The sequence below is a fragment of the Pundamilia nyererei genome, unplaced genomic scaffold, assembly GCF_000239375.1.
Source record: "Pundamilia nyererei isolate P.nyererei 1_Seehausen unplaced genomic scaffold, PunNye1.0 scaffold00006, whole genome shotgun sequence".
In the NCBI taxonomy this organism is placed as follows: domain Eukaryota; kingdom Metazoa; phylum Chordata; class Actinopteri; order Cichliformes; family Cichlidae; genus Pundamilia; species Pundamilia nyererei.
The window spans coordinates 2,579,378-2,586,844 of record NW_005187407.1 but is presented as its reverse complement, the minus strand read 5'-3'; the positions used below and the strand labels follow the sequence as shown (position 1 = coordinate 2,586,844).

The 7,467-nt window shown below is 38.7% G+C and overlaps 1 protein-coding gene across 1 annotated transcript in view; it reads left to right on the top strand.

Moving 5' to 3' along the window:
- LOC102212007 (netrin receptor UNC5C-like) overlaps positions 1 to 7,467 on the top strand; it is a 180,561-nt gene that overhangs the window by 145,791 nt on the left and 27,303 nt on the right. The window lies entirely within an intron of this gene.

The window sequence follows — 7,467 nt, the reverse complement described above, 5'->3', positions numbered from 1 at the left end:
GCAGTGAATGGGGGCTGGTCGACATGGACAGAGTGGTCTCCGTGTAACAGCCGTTGTGGAAGAGGTTTCCAGAAAAGAACCAGGAGCTGCACTAACCCTGCCCCTCTCAATGGAGGACTGCCTTGTGACGGACAGGCTATACACAAACTGCCCTGCACCACACTGTGCACTGGTATTCTGTTCTATTCAAGACTGTTTCATTTAGAATACTTCTTTCCATAATACATCCTGGCATATTGTATCTGTATACATTTGGGCAATTTTTTGTCCTGTGCTCAGCTTCTGCATTCAATTTCTGTCTTTTTATGTGTGTACTCTCCCATGCCACATTTTACAGTGTTTAGGAAATAATTGAATTCGTTATCTTCAGTCTCCTCCTTCTAAACCCTCTTTTTTTCCGTCTCTCATTCCCGTGGTCCCCATCCGTTCCCTCTAGTGGATGGTGTCTGGACAGATTGGAGCAAGTGGTCAGCCTGTGGAACAGAGTGTACACAGTGGAGGAGGAGGGAGTGCAACAATCCAGCTCCCAAGAATGGTGGAAAGGACTGCGAGGGTCTCGTCCTCCAGTCTCAAAACTGCACTGATGGACTCTGTATGCAAAGTAAGTGGATAAATAAGGTTCAGAAGCACTGACATATCTCTTCTAAATGCATTGTGTATCATATATTAAATATAGCTATGAACAATCAATAGGCCAAAATAAACAAATGTCTAGCAGTGTCTGGTTCAAATAACAATTGAATGTGCAGCAATCGACCCTAATTAGGCAGACCAATGAATGTTGACACATGGTCAGATTTTTAGCCTAAGGCAGAAGTCTTGGTGAGTGAAGTGTAACGTGACCATTACTGGGTTCATTTTGAAAATCATATCCATCCATTAAAAAAAAAAAATCATAGTTCCATATTTTATAGGTAAAATTAAGAATAGAAATACAATTGCAATATTCAACATAACTGTCTCTTTATTGTAGAAACTATAAACTGCAATTTATCAGGTATACTAGCACATTATATGTGCAAAGCTAAGTTAATGAAATTGATTCTCGAAGAACACTGAGAGATCTATGCTTGTTGTCACATATCACATCTTGCAATGAGCAATGAGTATGCCGATTCTAGCCAATGTCTTACAGTGTCTGTTTTTGAGACGAATTGATTTTACGGAGAGCTGACCTTTAATAAGCCAGGCCATTTGTTGTTGACAATGTGTTCAAAAACCTTTGCCCATGAACAGAAGCCAGAGTGAGTGAAGCTTAGGAAGACAATTAATGGCTTCATTTAAACCAGTCAAAATACCTGCTCTGTATACTGTTTTTAAGGCACATAGTAACACCAATATTTGGAGATTAAAAAAGATGACATAATGGGCAAATTATTATTATTTTTTATTTTATTTTTATTTTTTTATCTGCAGTCTCCTCAAAAAATTGATTCCTGATTTGGTTTAAACATATGTGGAAAAACTGTTTCTTACCTGTGCAGTTGGGCAGCTTCTCTTCATCAGTATTCTTTTTCCTTTTTCTTCATTATTTTCATCGCTTCCTTCATTTCACCATTCATCCTCCTATTCCTTACATTTATGTCAACATTTTAAGCCTTTTCCTCTCTGCCCCTCTCGTTTTATACCTTTGTCTGCTAGCTAGTGATTTGCTCCTTCTCAGCCCTCCACTTTCTGCCTTTGTGTGGAGATTTATGAGAGGGTTTTGAATGACTTTATTAACCTTCCACTTACCACTTTCATGTCCATTACCTCAGTCAAAAACACTTGCTTCACAAGGAAAGTAATGATAAATAATGATGTGGAACAATCATTGAAATCCCCCCCAACACTTCTGACATCATAAATCACAAATCTTAAAATTACATGAAAAACGTGGGCTGAGTCATAATCTTACAAGCAGCAGCAGCTTTTTTCCAAGATGGAGGCAATTTTGTTTGTTGATTTGTTAGAATGGCGTTTTTTACTCCATGTGCTCAGAGTAACTGGCAGACATGCATGTAACATACTACAGAGTGAGAGAGGGGCATGACAGTGTATAAATGTTCTGGAAAGGCAGACATACAGACTCATTTTCACATTTCAGTTCTCAGTTTTCTCAGCTGTGAAAATTATTTGTGGCTTATCGATAAAAATAGGGAGAATTATTCTGCTCGTCTTGAGTTGATTCACAAAAACGAAGTACTCTAAGAAACTTTAGAATTAACCTGATGATAAATACTGTAGATTGACAATGATATTGGACCAAACCAGCAGGTCATGGGGCCACTCAGCGACATGTGCATTTGAACACCAGAACTTTTCCTTCAAGTTTTTTTCTTAATTGTTTTCTTTTTAAGGAGAAAAGAGCCTCACCTGTTGAAATGCATGGTCTCAGCCAGCGTACCACAGGTGTCCCAGGATACATCTAACTGTGATCGAGACAAGAGTTGCAAAAAAGGTTTAATTAAACTGTAGATTATAATCTGACTGTATGGGTTATGAACATACAAAATATCTGTTTGTAGCTTACTGCTGGGTAATTGGCTTAGGCTACTGTTACAGCTGGCTACGGTTCAGGAAATAGACTACCAATCAGAAAGTCAATGGTTCGATCCCTGGCTTCTTCAGTCCACATTTCAAAGCGTCCTTGGTTGGAGTACTGAACCCAAAATGAGCCCTAATGTCTCCGTCAGAGTGTGACTGTGTGCATGATAGTTAGAAAAGCACTTTAAAGCAGCATGGAATAAAGCACAGAGTGAATGTGACTTGTAGTAAAAACTGCCTTGAGTGCTCAGTTAGTGGAGAAATGTGCTATATTCAGCAAGTAGCAGTCCATTTACAGTCTGAGATAACACATATCTGGATTGCTAAACAGCAGTTCAGATGTGCCGTATTTACAGAAATTATACCTCAACTTTTATTCTTTTTTTCCCTGAATCACTTGGTTATGTTATGCATGTTCATGTTAACATAATGTCATCATCTTGCTGAATTTTATCATCAAAGTGTTTTTTTAAACAAGTGAGCTTTTTATTGCAGGTTTTGATCATTTTAAATGTACTTACATTTACTCTCACTGAAGCATTTCTGATTCTTTTCAGGGAAAATATATGTACTTTATCACTGAACACAAAAGCCTCCAGCTGGAGTTGTTACTTGCGCGAGCATCTTCTTTCAACAGCAAGAATGGAGGGAATAGTAGTGATGATTCAATAGATGGGCTATGCCATGAGCAATGGAATAATATGATATAATTCCCTAAAAAAAGCTTTGCAGTAGGCATAGTATTGACAAATCTTACTCTAGCTGCACCATGGTGCATTGTATACCCAACTCCAATCCATTTAAGAGATTCCCTGCAGCCTATAAGGTATGGCCCCAGAATATGGGATAAAACCAAGGGAAGTATAAGCTTAGGTTCATTTCCTGTAATTGATTTCCTGTCTTTAAAACGGCTGCTCAAAGATGGGTTTATGCCAGCACTAATGTTTCTACTGTTTTCTATGCATGAACGTGTATTAGAAGGAGATTCTGTATGCAAAGCATTTTTCAGATACTATATTATAATAGTATATTTGAAAGGCGTGGAGTGATTCCTGCTGGTTTATGAACGACAGCTCTTTTAAAATGTGGCCTTTAAGCAGCAGTTCATTAGTATGGCAGGGCAGTTCTTATTTGCTGCCTTTAAAGACTTTAAATTGTAACTCGGAGGTTTTCAGGTCTGATAATTTATTCTCAGTGATTGTGCTGGGGGTGCAGTATTTTAGATAGTGGTCTGTAATTGACTTGGTGCTCAACCATACTTTACTCTACACTCCCTCTTTTTCTCTTTCTCGGTCGCGTCTACCATCTCTTGCTTTCTTTTTTTTTATAAAGTTATTCAACCCTGAGAGGCATAAATCCATTTGACCTTACTTCTTTGCAGCATGGAGTGACTTCTCTTTGTTTTTGTTTGTTTCATTTTCTTTATCTCTAAGTTAGACGCATGCATGCCTGAGTGTTTGAGTCTTTCAGGGGTTTTGGAGCCGTTTGTGTTGTTTTATATGTTCTGGCCGTTTGACATTTCTCTGACACATTGATCAGGATTCTTGGAACGGATTCACTCAGACCTCCACTGTGCCATCCTTGAGTGCATAATATTTTACTCGCTGCCTGCTCTGTGAGCACACACACGTGTATGAATGCAGATGCTACTGTACTTAAAAGTACCCGGAGGCTCTGGCAGTTATGTAATCTAGTGTTTGGATAAAACACTCAGGTGTGGGTTGTATCACACAAAATGATGAGCAGTGTCAGCAAGTACAACACAGCATCAAACAACCCATCTCCCCATTGAGAGCCCTGTTCTTCCCCTTTGTGTTCCTTCTTATTGTGGCTACATTGTCTTATTGTTTCTAACCCAGCATGCTAGCTGTTTGCCGCTCCTTGTCTAAAAGCTTTGCCCTCATCCACTGTGCTGTTTTTTCTCTCCATCGTGCTCGTGTTGGGTCTTTCTGAATCATTTTAAGCTTCATTTTACACCCACCATATTTTCATTGTTATTATTTGTTTGAACAATTGCTTTATAATTGAAGTATGATACATTTTTATCACAGTGTGCTGCTGCTACTATAATCACTGATTCAGATGTTAATCATTGTGACATTTTGTTGCAGTCAACCAAATGCAGCCAGTTGCTTGTTGTCTTACGCCCATGCAAATTCAAGTATGAAACCTAAATTCCTGGGCTATGTAGCCCAGCCCACCTGTACAGCTAAAGCAAAACACCACATTAAGCCTGTCATTTGTCTTGCTGTTTGTTTATATGTGCTTGTCACCCCACTTAACCTCGCCAATGTTTCTCGCTTTTTAGTGCTGAATCAGTGTTCCACGATCAGCTGGTCTGGCAAGAACCTTTTAAGCACACCATGTAGCTATGTTGGCTTTATCAATTATACACCAGCGCTTCAATTATACATCAGTACATGAGTGGTTTATCTGTGTCATAGACCTTCTGTCTGCCACAACTAAGTGAACCACTCAGAATGACACAGCAGTAACTGAATGCATCCAGGCTTCTTCATGATAAGATAAGAAAGATAAGATTTATTTTTTTAATCCCAAAAGTTTCAAAATTGTTGTGTTGCAGGAGACAGACACAGGGAAACAGTGTAACTTCTTATGAAATAAAAATGAAGACCTTATCGAGAAAAAATGCCACAGAAAGTTTAAAAAAAAATGTACAGAAGGAGCTTAAAAAAGTAGAAAATACAAAAAAGTTAAGAGCAAATTAAATTAAAACCTCTATATATAATGTAATATGTAAAACATCTGTTCTCGTCGCAACAGAGCTGAAACAGATGTCAGACTAAAAGTGCTGCTGCCATTCAGCAAGCAATGCTGGTCACCCTGTTATAATCCATAGCATTCACCATAAGCACAAATATCTACGAATTCAAAGTAAATTCAAAGAGGAACATCAACAGAGGGGAACAAAATTCTCTTGATTGACGATAGCTAGCAGTTCCGTCTTTAGGCCACTTACATGTACCATAGCTCAGAGTACACCGATTTTCACAGCCGGTGCAGTCTTTCCACATTTCGTCTTACTGCTCAGATTTGTGTGAAGATCCTGATGCACAATGAAAGTCTCAATGTGGTCTGTATGTTTTCATTCAACCTCGATTTTAAAGAAAGAGCAAAAAAAAAGTCTAGCTCAAGGTCTGTGTCCTGTGATGTTGGTCTTATTTTGTTTTGTTTTTCTTTTCCCTTCATCCATCATTCCACCATCCCTTTTCTTTTTCCCATCCCAAGGTTCATTGTTTCAGAAGTCCACTGAGTCCAAAGAAAAGAATGAATTGGGAATTCCATGTAAGTCAATGTTTTCTGTTTTACCACCATCCATTTTTCTTTTGTCTTACTCATCTCAGTGTTTCTTTGATTGAGCATTGACCTTTGGCTCATGCTTTCTCTTTTATTGTTTCATGTCATTTTATATTACCGGATAAGAGCTCTGCTGATGTCTTACATCTGTTGCCTTGATGTACAATCAACTTGCTGTGCTTATCAAGGAAGTCTGAAAGCACAGTAAAGTCTACAGACAGCAGCATTAGCAGTTCTGAAATGTAACCCTGCTCTTAGACAAAGGAAATAGTGGTGGTATCTTTGTTTTGTTGCATACTGGTCCCTATACAGATTTTACTTTACAGGTTTTAACTTACAGTTGTGTCCTCTACATTTCTTTCTGGGTGTGCATGTCAGTGTGTTTCCATCCTTTAAATTACAAGCAAATGCTGCAAAACTGTACTGATGTATAATTAAAATCTATCCTCGAAGGATGAGCAGTTCTAGCTATGGGCAGAGTTTTGATGCCATTGCAGTACATTTGAACTGAACCAGAAACAGTGGACAGATTCTACATACAACATCATACAAAAAAGTTAACCCACAGACTTAAGGTTATGGAATTATGCGTTGAAACATGGTGTCATGCTTTTATTTTGTGTAGCTTTACATTGTATTTGTCTTGTAATGGACATCTAGTTAGAAATAACCAGCCTTCCACGATTGCAGGAGGTACCTCTTGCAAAGTCTACCCCATAACAGTGACAGTTTCCGTTCATTAACTCGATTCTTTCCTTTGTTTTGTCTTATAGCAGTGAATCGATTCAGCATCAGTTTACTTGACTCACAATTTGTGAGTTTGTTGCAGCGGTTGCCGTTTGGAGAGTAGCCAGCCAGCTTTGAATCATTGCCAAAGTAGGCAATTTGCCTTCGTTCTGAACACTTACTTTGTGTTTACAAGCTTATTGGCTCTCATAGAGCTCAGTGCGCTTCAGCTATGGACCCCGAACTAGTTCAGATTTTCAATCAGTTCTACTGAATTGACCCCTTCTCCTTTAGTGATAATTTACAGGAGGGCACAAGATTACCTGGCAAGGGTATTACTATTTCAAGAGGTATGGGTGCTTCTTAATGAGTAATGAAAAGAATGAATAATGAATGAAAGGATTTAATAAATATATCAGTCAGTTTTACTTGCTATCCTACTTCTTTATTCCACACTGCTTTTGATTTTCCGCCACCCTTTTCTTTCCATCTCACTTACTATTACTTATAGAACAACAGAATTTACTACACGATAATGAAGGAGACAGAAATTGAGAGGTGCAAGAGGCAAAAGGACCTCTGCCACTTGTTATTACTCTGCTTTTTACTTCTCATTGCAGGGGCTCTCGTTTTATCTTCAAAGCGATCTACGTGTTTCTCTTATGTGTTCTAATGACTCTCGTTCAGGCTCTGCTGCAGCAGTTTTATCCTACGGTGCTTTGTTAGATGACTAGTCCTAGATGGATCAAGACATGGAGAGAGCTAAAAATGAGACAAAAACAGTCATACCTCATTTAACAGATTGCTACAGTGTTTCATTCAAAAATGCAGGCAGGAACGTAAGCTGTGGGAAGCTTTGAGAGCCACTAATCACCAAACTGATCCTGCTTTCCCCGA